Here is a 16095-nt window from a genome sequence, read left to right on the forward strand (position 1 = left end):
AGCCACATGGCGGGAGTTAAATTGTCAGTCAGCAAGATGGCAGAACTGGCGGGTTTTCCTTCACTCCGCTCGAGAGCAGACGTCACGGCGACGGGGATATCGACGTCACCGGGTGCGGAAATGGCGGGGCCTGCGTATGTAAACAGAGATGGCGGCGGCCTATTGCCATTAGCCACGGTAGCGGCTAAACTACCAAAGTTCAATGGACAAGGTAAATGGGAAGTTTTTTTCACTCAATTCGAGTTGTTGGCTGCAGCCGGGAGGTGGTCTGACGAGACGAAAGCGTTACAGCTTGCCCTGAGCCTGGCAGAGGAGGCGTCGGAATGCCTGTTAACGCTAGCCCCGGACGAGAGGGGCGACTATGGTGCGCTAGTGGAGGCATTGGGGGGCCGTTTCGGCAGCGACGCGCAGCCCAACATGCTGCGGATTGAACTGAGTAACAAAAAGAGACTTCAGGGGGAATCATTAAAGGCGTTGGCAAGTGGTATTCTGAGCCTGACCAGGCGGGCTTATGCAACTATGCCGATTGGGGTGCAAGACGAGCTGGCACGGGACAGTTTTATTAGAGCGCTCTCTTCCACCGAACTGGGTAAACATGTTCAGATGGCGGACCCACCATCTCTGCGGGCTGCAGTGGAGATAGCCAGGAAGAGGGAGCTGATCTGGGGTGAGGGAGTGAGGGTGGAAGTCGCCAGTCAACCAGAGGTGAGAGCAGCGGTGGCTGGGGTGCCAGGGGTCACGAAACCAGAGTGGGCCGACGAGTTGTGCGGGCTAGTCAAGACTGCTTCGCTTGTCATGGAGAGGGGCTCCAGGCAGCGTCGCAGTGTCAGCTCAACTCCTATTGTATGCTGGGGTTGTGGCCAGCCTGGCCACATTCAGCGGGAGTGTGGCAGATTACCCCGTCACCAGGGAAACGACGGTGGGTTCTCGCGCAGGGGGCAGCGCGGACCCACCCCCCCGCCCCCAAACCCACTGTAAGCAAAAGAGGTACCCAGCAGCGCAGACAAGAGGGTGGGGACCTGCTCCCCCAGGGTGTAGCTGCCGCCGTGTTTCCTAGTCCGGTAGTTGTGGTGGGACGTACCACCGTTGGGGACTTCTGTAATGTCATCGTCAAGGTGGAGGGGGTGGAATGTTTGGCCCTGGTCGACACGGGCTCTACAGTAACCCTGGTGAGACCAGACATACTACCTGTTGGGGTGCGGGTGGAGCCGACCCTTGTCCAGCTACGGACTGTCACGGGGGAGCTAGCCCCCATGTTAGGGAAGTGTCAGCTATCTGTGACTGTGGGGGGGAGAACTGTGGGGTGTCCGGCATGGGTAGCAGCGGTGCAGGACCCCTGTATACTGGGAATGGACTTTTTGAAAAACTGTGGGGCTCAGTTGGACTTAGCGTCGGGCACTTTGAGGCTGTCGGGGGGGCCCACAGTGGGAATGTCGACTTCGGGAGGGCCAGCAGGGGGCAGGGCTGTCCCTCCGTCTTCCTCCAAGCTTGCAGAAACTCCACCGGTCATCCCGGCTGCTCCCTTGGTCGTTGTGCCATTCCAGCAGCTGTCTCCGGCGGCGACGGCCTTCACTCCCCATCATGGTGCAAGCACAAGCAGCTCAGTAGCCCAAAACACACTGGCTCCTTCACCCCATCAGCCCGACGGGGGGAAGGAGGAAGCTATAGACGCCGTTGAGGCTGTGTGGCTGAAGAACTGTCAGGGTCTGGATGAGGGACAACAGAGACAGTTAAAGCAGCTGCTGTTGGACTTTAAAGATAGCTTCGCTTGGGGGGAAGATGAGGTAGGACAAACGCACCTAGTTCAGCACGAAATAGACACTGGGGATGCCCGACCCATTAAAATTCGGCCCCGTCGTATTCCCCTTGCCAGGAGGGAAGCAGCAGACACAGCTATTGTTGACATGTTGCGGGCTGATTTCATTGAGCCATCAGATAGCCCATGGTCCGCGCCGGTCGTCATGGTGCCTAAGAAAGGGGGTAAACTTAGGTTTTGTGTTGACTACAGGGGCCTAAATTCTATCACCACTAAAGAATTCTTATCCCCTACCGAGGATTGATGAGTCGTTAGACCACGTGAGAGGGTCCTCGTGGTTCTCCTCCCTTGATCTGCGCAGTGGCTACTGGCAGGTGCCCCTCTCGCCAGGGGCACGTGAAAAAACGGCCTTCTCCACAGATAGGGGCCATTGGCAGTTCAAGGTGCTGTGCTTCGGGCTCTGTAATGCTCCTGCCACCTTTGAGAGGCTCATGGACAGAGTGCTGGCGGGGGTTCCGAGAGACGAGTGTGTTGTGTACCTAGACGACATATTGGTGCACGGCACATCGTTTGAGGGGGCACTGGGGGCAATTAGGCGAGTGTTGGAGAGGATCTCGGGGGCAGGGCTAAAATTACATCCGGGAAAGTGCCATTTCATGCAAAGGGAGGTGGCGTTCCTGGGGCATCAGCTGGGTGGTGAGGGCATCAGCACGATGCCAGACAAAGTAGAGGCTGTGAGGGGGTGGCCAGTTCCAGGGGGGAAAAAAGAGGTTAAGAGCTTCCTGGGGCTGGCATCCTACTATCGTAGGTTTGTGAAGGGGTTTGCGGGGGTAGCGGCTCCTTTGAACCACCTTCTCAAGGAGGACACTGTTTTTCATTGGACCAAAGAGCACCAGCGGGCGTTTGAGGCCCTCAAACGTGCCCTGATGGAGGCTCCTGTCCTGGCCTCACCAGACCCGAACCGTCCGTTCATCCTGGACACCGACGCAAGCAATGAGGGTTTGGGGGCTGTGCTGGCTCAGCGTGGTCCTGATGGGGAACACGTAGTAGCTTATTACAGCAGAACTTTTGATAAGGCTGAGAAACGCTACTGCGTGACAAGGAGAGAGCTTTTGGCTGTCGTGGCAGCAGTACGCCATTTCAAGTACTACCTGGGGGGCCTGCCGTTTGTGGTCCGGACGGATCACTCCGCCCTGCAGTGGCTTCTCTCCTTCAGATTGCCCGCTGGCTGGAGGAGCTGCAACCCTACGACTTCCAGGTGGAGCACAGAGCCGGCCTTCGCCACAGCAATGCAGACGCCTTGTCCCGCCGCCCGTGTGCTGAGGATGGCTGTGGGTACTGCGCCAAACGGGTGGAGCAAGAGAGAGAACTGTGCAGGGAGGAGGGAGTCACCGCCACGGTGAGTCAGCTGAGGGTGACAGAGTGCCGGGAGCTTGAGGCTGTGAACGTTGGGGAGTGGAGGCGTCGCCAGGAGGAGGACGCAGAGCTGCGTCCTGTGCTGCGGTGGGTGGAAGAGAGAAGACGACCGCCGTGGGGGGAAGTAGCCCCTCTATCACCAGTCACCAAGGGGCTGTGGGCTAAATTCACAGTCCTTAGAGTGGCTGAGGGAGTGCTCCAGAGGGCGTGGAAAAAGCCAGCGACTGGAGAAATTACGTGGCAGGTAGTGGTGCCCAAAAGGCTGCAGGGGAGCGTGTTACAGCAGCTTCACGGGGGAGTTGGCGCAGGGCATTTTGGGGTCTCCAAAACGTTAAAGCGCGTGCGTAAAGGCTTCTATTGGGCCAGGCACAGGAGGGATGTTGAGGACTTTTGTAGGCAGTGCGACGAGTGTGCTGCTAAAAAAGGACCTCCAGGTCAGTCACACGCCCTCCTACAACAATTCCCAGTAGGGGAGCCCATGGAGAGACTGGGGGTAGACATAGTGGGGCCGTTTCCAACCACAGACAGCGGTAACAGGTGGATTCTAACCGCTATGGACTACTTCACCAAGTGGCCGGAGGCTTACGCTCTCCCAGACCAGGAGGCAGCGACAGTAGCTGATGCGTTGGTGGGGGGAATAATCAGTCGGTTTGGGGTGCCACAGTCTATTCACAGCGACCAGGGGAGAAACTTCGAGTCACGGGTGTTCTCAGAGTTGTGTAGACGGTTAGGCGCGGAGAAGACGCGCACTACGCCACTTCACCCCCAGAGTGATGGGCTGGTGGAAAGATTTAACAGAACGTTAGCACAGCAGCTGGCCATCGTTACCTCAAAACACCAGAGAGATTGGGACACCCACTTACCGTTTATTCTTATGGCATGTAGGTCGGCTGTTCAAGAATCGACTGCGTGCTCCCCAGCGCTACTAATGTTAGGTCGTGAGTTGCGCACCCCAGCCGAACTGACGTTTGGTCACCCTCCTGATAATGACGACGGGGTTTTGCCTGGCCCGAACTATGTGTGTCGTCTGCAGAACCGGTTAGAAGCGGCTCACACCTTCGCAAGAGAGCAACTCGAGAACGCAGGGGTCCGCCAAAAGCGCCACTACGACTCGCGCGCTAGGGGGAGGCACTTTGGAGCGGGAGAATGTTTGTGGCTTCACAACCCCACGCACAAGAAGGGGCGGTGCCCAAAGCTGGACAGTGCATGGGTGGGGCCGTGTCTGGTGATAGAGAGAGTGGGGGAGGTGACGTACCGGGTGGAGGTCCCCCCACGGAGCAGGAAGGTGGTGGTCCACCGGGACCGATTGGCACCCTACAGAGGGAGGAAAACGGTAGGAAATGGGAGTGAGGTCTCTGATGTGAGCCCACGGGAACAGTCTAACGAGGAGACTCTAGCGCAACCTGAGCCTGGGATGGGGGCTGCTTCTTCAGAGGGTGCTGGAAATGACATTGGGGCAGATGAGTGTTCTGGGGGTTCACCGGTGGGAGGCCCAAGAGACTGATGCGACCTCCGGGTCGTTTTAAGGATTTTGTTGTGTAACCCTAGGGGCTAGGGTTTAGAAAGGGGGGGGCTATGTAACGACCCGGTATTGTGTTCTGTGTTCGTGGGTGTGTTATGGTTCTCATGGCTACTAGCAGGGGTTGAATGTGTCAGGACAGAGGGAAAGGGTGGGGGGTATGATGGGTAATCCCGCGGAATTTGGAAATGCATAAATAGGGATTGCTGTCTCATCTCTCTTTCTGTTCGGGCCTTGATCTGTTCTTATGGGGGTGACCCTTAACTCGACATGGTGTAATTGTGTACGTTCGGTATTTAGCGGCATGGGCTGTGGCCACAACAATAGCCCAGTTTAGGAATAAACCTGTGTTCTAACCTGCACACCTGGGGTCCGTCTCTTTTCCTTTTATGACCCAGCCGGGTCATTACAATATATACATTTTTGTATTCCGGTGATACGCAATCTGATATACCATGGCTTTCAACCAATCAGCTTTCAAGTCTCAAAACACCTTGTTTCTAATTGTAAATAAATCCCGTTTGGGCATGTGCATAACTATAAATAAATCTGACAGGAGAGTTTGAGTGATGAAAGCTGGACAGAAGATCTCAATCTCTGTAACAAGTGTTTCTTGCACAAATTAAAAAAAACGAATGTTAGGCTATTTTTTTTTTTGCCAATTGTGCTGTTATGTTCCAGATAAGACCTCAAACCGTTATAAATGGCCTATTTGCAAGATTGACTTATTTCAATAGGCTACTGACTAAAATCTGGGTTTATAATTGCAATTCAACTTTGCCATGGTTTGTTGAGCTAGATGCTGGTAGCCAATAGCCCCTGCTTGGCCAACTCATTTCAGGGAAAAGTCCACATTGAAACTGAAATTAAATGTGGAGAACGATACGTTTGTGATAGGGCTGTGACCGTGATCACAATTGATAACTTCCAATTTAATTAACTAAACACGGCCATTTAATAATTGCATAATACAAGGCTACAACAAACTGCCAGCTCCAGGTAGGCTATACAAGTGGCACAAATTGATTTGCAATGACTCCAGTGATAGTAATTTCAACATTTATTGTATCAAATGGTAGGCTACAGTAGCATAGAAATGAATAGCTTTCTTGATGTCCAACAGGTGCAAATGTAGCCTATAATTTTCCACATTGTCATTTTCATTGTGGACTTTTTCCCATAACAGAAGCATGTGAGGTAGTTCCATAACTTCCATGAAAAATGTCCACTCGCGCAGCGCTCCAGAACCTAGAACTGAACATGATTACAACCCTTCGCTTGATACGGTTATCGATAATAAAAGTCGACATTAGAATACAGTTCACTTTAAACCTCTTAAGGATCAGCCCCCTTTTATTATTTTTTTGCCTAAATGTCATACCCAAATCTAACTGCCTGTAGCTCAGGCCCTGAAGCAAGGATATGCATTTTCTTGGTACCATTTGAGAGGAAACACTTTGAAGTTTGTGGAAATGTGAAAGGACTGTAGGAGAATAACACATTATATCTGGTAAAAGATAATACAAAGAAGAAAAAAAAAACTTTTTTTGTACCATCTTTGAAATGCAAAATGTTGTATCAAGACTGCCAAATGTGCCTAATTTGTTTATTAATAACTTTTCATGTTCAAAACTGTGCACTCTCCTCAAACAATAGCATGGTGTTCTTTCACTGTAATAGCTACTGTAAATTGGACAGTGTAGTTAGATTAACAAGAATTTAAGCTTTCTGCCAATATGAGATATGTCTATGTCCTGGGAAATGTTCTTGTTACTTACAACCTCATGCTAATCACATTAGCCTAGGTTAGCTCAACCGTCCCGCATGGGACTCACCAATCCTGAAGAAGTTTTAAACCACCTCTGAGCAAATATATCTAAAGAGCTGTAGTGCGCCTAAAGTTATTTTCCAATGCTTTGTCGCCGTTATATCAGCTCTCGTGCGTTAATGTTTTATGGAAAAATGGTGTCTCCATAATGACCAATCTAGGCTACCTAAAACTGGTAAAAAGTTGACGTGCTGCTCTGTCTCCATGAATCAGCTGCCTCTGCTGCAGCACTCTCTCAACCAGTGCTGGAAGGGGAGGACCATCCTCAGTGAATTTAATTACAATTGTAAAACCTTTAAAAAGTTATCCTTTTTAGATAAAACTATACTAAATATGATCACGTTACCAAATAACTGATTAAAACACACTATTTTGCAAAGAAAGTCTACAGTAGCTTCAACAGCACTCTGTAGGGTAGCACCATGGTGTAGCCGGAGGACAGCTAGCTTCCGTCCTCCTCTGGGTCCATTGACTTCAATGCAAAACCTAGGATGCTCATGGTTCTCACCCCCTTCAATAGACTTACACTGTCATTTTGACAACTTCCGGAGGACGTCCTCCAGCCTATCAGAGCTCTTGCATCATGATCTGACATATTGTCCACCCAATCAAAGGATCAGAGAATTAATCTACTACTGAAAGCATAAGCTACAGCTAGCACTGCAGTGCATAAAATGTGTTGAATAGTTGCCTCAAAGAGAAAGACAATAGGTGAACAGTTTTGAACATATTAATTTCTTCCAAAATGAAGGAGAAGCAAGCGAGAGTAATTTTTTTTCAACTTTCAGTTTCACTTACTTAGCTAACAAATTCAGCTAGCTAGTTTAGCTCACTGAAACACCCTGCTCAAACAGAGTGATGCTATGTTAGCTAGCTGGCTATGACTTTCCAACACAACACTGGAACTCTTCCAAGTCAAGGTAAGCTTTTGGTATTACTAATTTATTGCCACTGGGGCCTGCCGGTGTAACTGCTTACAATAACATTACTGCATGATTGTAGCAGGTTTACTAACACGTTAGTTATATTAGCTATGCTGACTATGACGTTACTTTAGCCAATATGGCGACAACGATGTAGGTTTGTATAGGTTTGGCTTGGAAAGTTTTTTTTTCACCTGGTCCCATACAGCTGATTTGTTGTGCATTGAAGTCCACAAGGGAAGGAAGAGAAGGAATACAATGTGGCTGTTATGAGAGTGAACTCTGTTCACGCGTAACCAGGGGTGTATTCATTCCGCCGATTCTGTTTAAACGTTTCTTAAAAGGAAGCAAACTGAACAAAACGGGGATAAACATAACTGAATTTGTCCAACAGAAACTCTCATTTGCAACTGTTGGATTAATAATTACACCCTAGATCAGCTAGATGCAGGCAAGAGTGTGCAAGGCAGTATTGAATGTCACTCTCTGTCACCTCAAAATTGTCTCTCGACCTGTGTTTACCTGCGTTGTAAAATTGAATTCATAGGCTAGGTTGTAGCAACCTCATGATGGGTATAGGGAAAATTACATTTACATTACATTTAAGTCATTTAGCAGACGCTCTTATCCAGAGCGACTTACAAATTGGTGCATTCACCTTATGATATCCAGTGGAACAACCACTTTACAATAGTGCATCTAAATCTTTTGGGGGGGGTTAGAAGGATTACTTTATCCTATCCCAGGTATTCCTTAAAGAGGTGGGGTTTCAGGTGTCTCCGGAAGGTGGTGATTGACTCCGCTGTCCTGGCGTCGTGAGGGAGCTTGTTCCACCATTGGGGTGCCAGAGCAGCGAACAGTTTTGACTGGGCTGAGCGGGAACTGTGCTCCCTCAGAGGTAGGGAGGCGAGCAGGCCAGAGGTGGATGAACGCAGTGCCCTTGTTTGGGTGTAGGGCCTGATCAGAGCCTGAAGGTACGGAGGTGCCGTTCCCCTCACAGCTCCGTAGGCAAGCACCATGGACTTGTAGCGGATGCGAGCTTCAACTGGTAGCCAGTGGAGAGAGCGGAGGAGCGGGGTGGCGTGAGAGAACTTGGGAAGGTTGAACACCAGACGGGCTGCGGCGTTCTGGATGAGTTGTAGGGGTTTAATGGCACAGGCAGGGAGCCCAGCCAACAGTGAGTTGCAGTAATCCAGACGGGAGATGACAAGTGCCTGGACTAGGACCTGCGCCGCTTCCTGTGTGAGGCAGGGTCGTACTCTGTGAATGTTGTAGAGCATGAACCTACAGGATCGGGTCACCGCCTTGATGTTAGTGGAGAACGACAGGGTGTTGTCCAGGGTCACGCCAAGGTTCTTAGCACTCTGGGAGGAGGACACAAGGGAGTTGTCAACTGTGATGGTGAGATCATGGAACGGGCAGTCCTTCCCCGGGAGGAAGAGCAGCTCCGTCTTGCCGAGGTTCAGCTTGAGGTGGTGAGCCGTCATCCACACTGATATGTCTGCCAGACATGCAGAGATGCGATTCGCCACCTGGTTATCAGAAGGGTGAAAGGAGAAGATTAATTGTGTGTTGTCTGCGTAGCAATGATAGGAGAGACCATGTGAGGATATGACCGAGCCAAGTGACTTGGTGTATAGTGAGAATAGGAGAGGGCCTAGAACAGAGCCCTGGGGGACACCAGTGGTGAGAGCACGTGGTGCGGAGACAGATTCTCGCCACACCACCTGGTAGGAGCGACCTGTCAGGTAGGACGCAATCCAAGCGTGGGCCGCGCCGGAGATGCCCAGCTCGGAGAGGGTGGAGAGGAGTAGAGTATCATGTAGTAGCGTAAATCTATCGCTGTTACATTGAACTGGGTGAATGGAATATGAATGAGTCATCCAATATGCTGTAATAGAAATAAGGCTATGCTCATTAAAAAAAGTCTTCCCTCATCTTAAACTGTACTGACCGCCACTGGTGTATATGTATGTATATTTATTTAAGAGAAATCAAATCCTGACTTTTGAGTATGCAAAATATACAAACAGTGCTATTGCCGCTTTTTTTGTCGTTTTTCAAGGGAAGGTCTTAAGGGAGTACACTCGTTTGGTTAGGCACCGTCTGAACTGAAGAATGCTGACACCTTAAGCATTAGTCCAAACCCAGTTTTGTTCCATTTAAGACACCTTTTTTGCTAAATAATTGGTGTAATGAATACACCCCTGGTGCTGTGTCTAATGAATAGCAGAAAGAGAGACAAACAATCCCTGTTGTCACTGTTGAAAAGCATGTCAAGAGAGGAAGAATGTTGCATAGCTAGCTAGCTCATCCTGTTCTTCTGTGACAACCTGTTGCTCCTGGGATCCAGTCTGAATTAAAGCACTGCAAAAGCCTGGAAAGTTTCCTTACAAGCAAGACAATTTTAATTACATTTTAACTTACTCTGCCGGTTGTCTGTGTGGTTGTTACTTATTCATGTCGAAATTTGAGAAAAAATTTCCACAGCAAGGTGTTATTTACCAGACTTTTTTTTGTTGTTGATTTCTATCACCTGGCACATGCACAAAACCACGTAAACACCTGCAAGACTTTGGTTAGTATGCATCATGTCCATGTACTTCCATCTTGTGCACGTGCCTTATGTGTGCAAACAAATTGAGTATCACAGTATGTCATAATACCCATAAAACCAAGAGGTCAAACACGGAAATGATTCCAATTGTTTTTCACCATACATTTTGGGGGATTTTAGAACTACAGTGCCTTGCAAAAGTATTCACATTATTTCTTATTTTGTTGCATTACAACCTGTAACTTAAATTGAGGTTTTTTTGGATTTCATGTAATGGACACACAAAATAGTCCAAATTGGTGAAGTGAAAGGAAAAAAATATTTTTTAAATGTAAAACTGAAAAGTGGTAGGTGCATATGTATTCACCCCCTTTGCTATGAAGCCCCTAAATTAGATCTGGTGCAACCAATTACCTTCAGAAGTCGCATAATTAGTTAATTGCACACAGGTGGACTATACCTGTCACATGAGCTCTTTCACATGATCTCAGTGTATATATACACCTGTTCCGAAAGGCCCATGAATCTGCAGCACCACTACCAAGTAAGGGGCACCACCTCCAAGCAATTGGCACCACCACCAAGCAAGGGGCACCACCACCAAGCAAGGGGCACTATGAAGACAAAGGAGCTCTCGAAACAGGTCAGGGACAAAGTTGTGGAGAAGTACAGATCAGGGTTGGGTTATAAAAAATATCCAAAACTTTGAACATCCCACGGAGCACCATTTTAAATTCATTAATAAAAAATGGAAAGAATATGGCACCACAATAAATCTGCCAAGAGAGGGCTGCCCACCAAAACCAGGCAAGGAGGGCATTAACCAGAGAGGCAACAAAGAGACCAAAGATAACCCTGGAGGAGCTGCAAAGCTCCACAGCGGAGATTGGAGTATCTCTCCATGGGACCACCTTAAGCCATACACTCCACAGAGCTGGGATTTACGGAAGAGTGGCCAGAAAAAAAACATTGCTTAAAGAAAAAAATAAGCAAGCACGTTTGGTGTTCGCCAAAAGGCATGTGGGAGACTCCCCAAACATATGGAAGAAGGTATTCTGGTCAGATTAAACAAAAGTTTAGCTTTTTGGCCATCAAGGAAAATGCTATGTCTGGCGCAAACCCAACACCTCTCATCACCCCGAGAACAACATCCCCACAGTGAAGCATGGTGGTGGCAGCATCATGCTGTGGGGATGTTTTTCATCGGCAGGGACTGGGAGACTGGTCAGAATTGAAGTAATGATGGATGGTGCTAAATACAGGGAAATTCTTGAGGGAAACTTGTTTGTCTTCCAGAGATTTGAGACTGGGATGAAGATACACCTTCCAGCAGGACAATGACCCTAATTATACTGCTAAAGCAACACTTGAGTGGTTTAAGGGGAAACATTTAAACGTCAAGGAATGGCCTAGTTAAAGCCCAGACCTCAATCCAATTGAGAATCTGTGGTATGACTAAAAGATTGCTGTACACCAGCGGAACCCATCCAACTTGAAGGAGCTGGAGCGGTATTGCCTTGAAGAATGGAAAAAATCCCAGTGGCTAGATGTGCCAAGCTTATAGGAGACATACCCCAAGAGACTTGCAGCTGTAATTGCTGCAAAAGGTGGCTGTACAAAGTACTGACTTTGGGGGGGTGAATAGTTATGCACGCTAAGATTACTTTTATCAATATATTCGCCTGTAATTACCCCCGAAAAATGAAACGCTAATTAGCCGCTAATGTGGCTATCATACAGAACTACACATCCTGTCGCAAGTTTTGACGTCACTCAAGGCAGTGTTGCAGGGTGGGAAAAACCTAAATTTCTCCACGCAAACTGTCAGCAACCTAGCAAGTAAAGTGAAATAGTATAACTAGTAGATATTATGGTCTTTGTAGTTTTCCGTTTAAATAATTGATATTGTGTATTTCTGATGTGTATTGTTGTTTAGCATCTTCCAAATTATCTACCATAGCATTGTTTTATTAGCAGAAATTAGTGATGCGCCGATACTGATATCCGATATTTTCCCTGCCAAAAACCCCCCCCCCCCGAAACCGATTTATTTTAAATTTTAGCGGCCTTTTAAGCATTCTAGCACAGTTAAATAGTTAACACACACACGGATGCAGCGGTCTAAGGCACTGCATCTCAGTGCAAGAGGCGTCACTACAGTCCCTGGATTGAATCAATTCTGTATCACATCCGGCTGTGATTGGGCGGCGCACAATTGGCCCATGTCGTCCGGGTTTGGCCGGGGTAGGCCGTCATTGTAAATAAGAATTTGTTCTTAACTGACTTGCCTAGTTAAATAAAGGTTACACACCACACTGACCAAAAAGTTATTTTGTTTGGCATTTACGTATGTCCCCATTACAACATAATCAAAACCTATTTCTTTCACTTACTTGCTGTGCTGTTTCGTATTTTCTTTTAATTTGTTTCATTCTCAACCAAGATTTCTATGGAACGCCGTTTGGGTCTTTGCGTGTCAAAAAAGATACGTCAAATAAGCTTGTTGACCAATCAGGACCTGAATATGACTCCACGTCACATAATAATTGAACGTGTTCATACATTTTTACGTAGTTATTACACATTGATTACACTCACTTGTATTTCATATGTCAAAGATTCATCGATACGTATGCTATGATGCTGGTAAAGTTGTCTCGCACACCTACAGTGCTGGTCATAAAAAAAAGCTAGCTTGGATGCAAACCATGTTCTTCCCCAAAAATATAGCAAAACGACATCTGCTTCAGTAGCTATATAGTTAGCTAGCTAATTATATAGCAAGGTGTCGTCATCTAAAATAACCCTAATTTATTAGACAGTTCTTATTTGATTAATGGTGGTCAGACCCATCTATGTGAAGCTAGCCACAATAAGGATTAGCCACAATAGTGGACTTTGCGGTTAGCCTTCAAAATAAGTGTGGCGTAATTCTATTATTTGTATTCATTTGCATCACTGTCAATGACAGTTTTATTTTGAAGGCAAACCGCAAATTCCACTATTGTGCCTAATCCTTATTGTGCTTTGACAGTGCTACTGTATCTTTTGACACGCAAAGACCCAAACGGCGTTCCATAGTATGTATGTCGTGAAGCTAATAGCAGTGGCGCTATTACTGTGTAACTCCAGTAGGGCAACATCGGAAAAATAGCGCACTTGGTAGTGTTAACCGGTGCTTGACCAGTCGGCGAAAGCCAACATCACCCACGACAGAGAACGGTTGATTGTCAAGGGCAATGAATTCCATTATCTTGGCTTTAATGGATTTCGCCTTTGAGTTGTCTCGTTGAAATGTTACTCTTTCAAATGACTGCTTGACTTGTTGACTGCTCGATCCATACAGCAGACATTGTGGGCTAGTTTAGGAATGCTGTGTTGCACGTATAGCGCAAAATTTTACGTGGCGTCATTACGTCATGTACCTACGTTATATAGGTATGCACGTCAGCTTTGACATCGGTTTTGCACATTGGGCGTTAAACTAGACATCGGCCGATACCGATGTTGGCATTTTTAGCTAATCGTCCGATTACGATATGTTCACCGATATATCGTGCATCCCTAGTTGAGATGTTTTAATTACACTGGCCTTTGTAGCTAACTAATTAACCTTAGGTCTCTCTGTTGATGAGATGCAAGGATTGTTGGCTAAGGGCTTGTAAATAAGCATTTCACGGTAAGGTCTACACCTGTTGTATTTGGCACATGTGACAAAAACATTTTATTTCATGGTTCTGTGCTATGTACCAGATTGTAACCACTACTACAATAAACGTTTTTGTTTCTGACCTCTGTAAGCGAGAGGCGTCGCTGGAGCGGTGTGATGAGGTAAGCCCTGTTTACTAGCTGCTAACAAGCTATTTTGGTTCGGTATTTTGGTCAGTGCCCAAAATCCTTATGTTCCATCCCTGCATGTCATTCCGTTTCAGATGATCCCCCTACCAGGTTTTAACTTTCCTTTTGAGAATTAGAATCATAAGTACAGTCATATAGCTCATCACAATACTTCACCTCTTCAGGCAAATAGTATCCTAGAGTGTTGTTGAAGTTGTTCTACAGGAGAATCAACTGTATACCTGCAACAGGTATTCAGGATCACAGCTGTCTGATAAAGTACTTTGGATGGAAACGGGACTTCCAGACAAAGACATATTCAACATCGTTGTTGAATACTTGGAACGTTACAAGGCCTGCATTGTCTACTTTGCCAAGTGGAGGGTTGAGGTGCTGTCATTTGAGGATCAAGTGTTATGAAGTTGTCACATACACCAACTTGCACCTGGCTGAACTATTCTGTTGTAGTGCAAGCACTGCCAGCAATGTTACCATCACTTTCATTCATGTGATCCACAACTTAAAAAAAAAAAAATATTAATTAGCATCTTGAAGAGTGTTCCAAGTCGGGAGAAGAACCAAACGTGCTTGCCTGCGTATTTTCAGGGGTTCAGCAGAAACTGCAGGATGGTCATTGACTGTACTGACATAGCAGTTGCTACTCCAAGTCAGATGGATCTGCAGCAGCAAACCTACTGTGTATCGTTCAATGCACTCCTTCAAGCTACTCCTGGATCACTGCAGTGATCTGTAGCCAGGATCTGTGTTGGACAAAGCCATTGTCCAGAAGTCAGGGTTTGAGAAGATCTTTAACGTCTGGAGACATGATTTTGGCAGAAAAAGGCTTCTTGATCCAGAGCTTGATGCCTGCAGGAGTCACTATGAACATTCCTGATCCATGGAAGGTTCACAGAGAGCAAGATACATCTCACAAAAGACATAGCAAGAAATGGGATCCATGTTGAGAGGGCAAATGCTCAGCTAAAAGATTTCAAAATCCTGAGATGTATCCCACCTTATCTGGGTTGTTATAGTAATGTGCTGGTGCAGAGTTGCTGTGCATTTGTAAACCTCCAAGTCCAACTCATCAGAGAAGTAGCTGTTTATTGGGAAACAAGTACAAACAATGAGGCATGAGGATTGGGTGTTCAGGGACCACTTGTCACATTGTCCACAGTGGGTTTGTGTTATGATAAACAATGCATTTTCTGTCCAGATAAAGATGTTGATACAGCATTGAAAAATACCTACCACTGACCAAATGCCTCTTTTGTTTTTTTCCAGTCCAACAGGAGTGCATCCCTCAGACCATCCGGTGCATGGACATCCTGTGCCAGTGTGATCCAAGCACAAGCATCCAGTTGTGGAGACTATAGCACATCGAGCCTGTGGACAGACAGGTCAGTAACTCATCAAATATGATAAAATTGGGGGAGCACGTGATGCCGCGGAGCTGAGCAGACGTTGACAAACCGAGCTCTTCAAAGTTATTCTATTATTACCTAAATAACAACGTTGAAACAATATTCAAACATCGGCTGATAAATTGTCAAGTCCTTACCTTCCCAAAGAGCCATGGACCTCCGACCGAGAGGCAAGAAGGGCGACCAAAACGTTGTTGATTCCCAAGATAACGCTACAGCTAGCAAGATTAGCATTAGCCCTCATAACTCAGACGACAGTTCCAGACTGTTGCTCTCGGCAGGCTCGCATGCTGGCTAGTCCTCCGGGAAATTCAGGATGGTAACAAAGGTCTTTCTATGAAAATTGACAAGAAAATCGGCTGAACTCCATTCTTCCATTGACGACCTGAAATCCTCCATGAATGATCTCCTTTTGAGAATGACTGAGGCTGAGTTGCGCATTAGCACAGTTGATGATACCATCGCTCGACATGACCAGGTTCTGATACAACTGCAGAAGGACAATGCCTACCTGAAAAACAAGGTAGACCAGATGGAGAACCAGAGCAGACATAGTAATATCCGTGTGGTGGGATTGTAAGAGGACAGCGAGGGCCGTGACCGGGTCCGTTTCTTCACTCAATGGATCCCGGATGTCCTAGGCATAATCAACTTCACCAAGCCGCTGGAAATCGAATGCGCCCACAGAACATCAGCGCCGAAACCCCGGCCAGATGAGCCCCCACGGGCCGTCCTGATCAGGTTCCTCCGTTTCCAAGACAGAGAGAAGATACTGCAACTCGCAAGAGCCAAAGGGGACATCACCATCGATGGCGAGAGGGTCAGCCTTTTCCCG

At 47.3% G+C, this 16095-nt stretch overlaps 1 protein-coding gene across 4 annotated transcripts in view; it reads left to right on the forward strand.

The window, feature by feature from the left end:
* The window catches only part of kidins220a (kinase D-interacting substrate 220a), a 110960-nt gene that overhangs the window by 2974 nt on the left and 91891 nt on the right, over window positions 1–16095 (forward strand). For 2 of the 4 annotated variants that reach the window (XM_029713943.1, XM_029713935.1), the window contains exon 2: window positions 15121–15236. The exons of 1 other annotated variant lie outside the window; for it this stretch is intronic. The gene's annotated coding sequence lies outside the window, so the exon portion shown is untranslated. Of the gene's footprint in view, window positions 1–13800; window positions 13831–15120; window positions 15237–16095 lie in introns of all 4 variants that reach the window. One more of the 4 variants, XM_029713937.1, reaches the window with a different exon arrangement.

This window comes from Salmo trutta, chromosome 25, assembly GCF_901001165.1.
Source record: "Salmo trutta chromosome 25, fSalTru1.1, whole genome shotgun sequence".
Taxonomy (NCBI): domain Eukaryota; kingdom Metazoa; phylum Chordata; class Actinopteri; order Salmoniformes; family Salmonidae; genus Salmo; species Salmo trutta.